Here is a 692-nt window from a genome sequence, read left to right as displayed (position 1 = left end):
CTCTAAGTTCTGTGAATTTTTTAACATTCTTTTTTGTCTTACTTTTGCCAGCAAAGCATGGAACTTGTCTGCAACATAGTGCTGAAGTTAACATCTACAGGATACTATTAGTCAAAAATGTGCAAAAAACAGAAGTGCAAAAAACAATTTCATGCTCTACATTACTCATCCAGCCAAGTTGGTAGTTCCATCCTTTACAATATGGCAAATTTAGCACTAAATAATTATGAACTAGAACTATCAGCCTATCAAAACAGTGATACAACAATGTTACAGTGAGATATGCTTTGGAGGCTACTCTCAATGTGAATCTGAAATCACACTTGTAAGCAAATGACACAAAATGGCGACAAAACCCCTACAGTTAGCCGACTTGAAAACAATAACTCCGTCCCAGCATTTGGTCAGCTGTAACCATTGATGCCATATTTGGGTATAGAAATTTTACAAAATATGCACTGTACAGTATAATAAGGAAATACATTTTTTTTTTTCATTTTTTAAGAAAGAAAAAAAGGATATAGTTAACAGGCATCGATTAAACATAACTTCTAAGATATATTAGTAGATATCAAAATAAACAAAAGCTAATTTTCAATATTTCATACTTAGGTTCAACTTGCAATGGTGACAGAAAACATCCTCTAACAAACAGCCAAAGGCATTAACATGAACAAAATAGAGAGACAAGT

This window comes from Penaeus monodon, chromosome 30 (genome assembly GCF_015228065.2).
Source record: "Penaeus monodon isolate SGIC_2016 chromosome 30, NSTDA_Pmon_1, whole genome shotgun sequence".
NCBI lineage: Eukaryota > Metazoa > Arthropoda > Malacostraca > Decapoda > Penaeidae > Penaeus > Penaeus monodon.
This window is presented reverse-complemented; position numbering follows the sequence as displayed.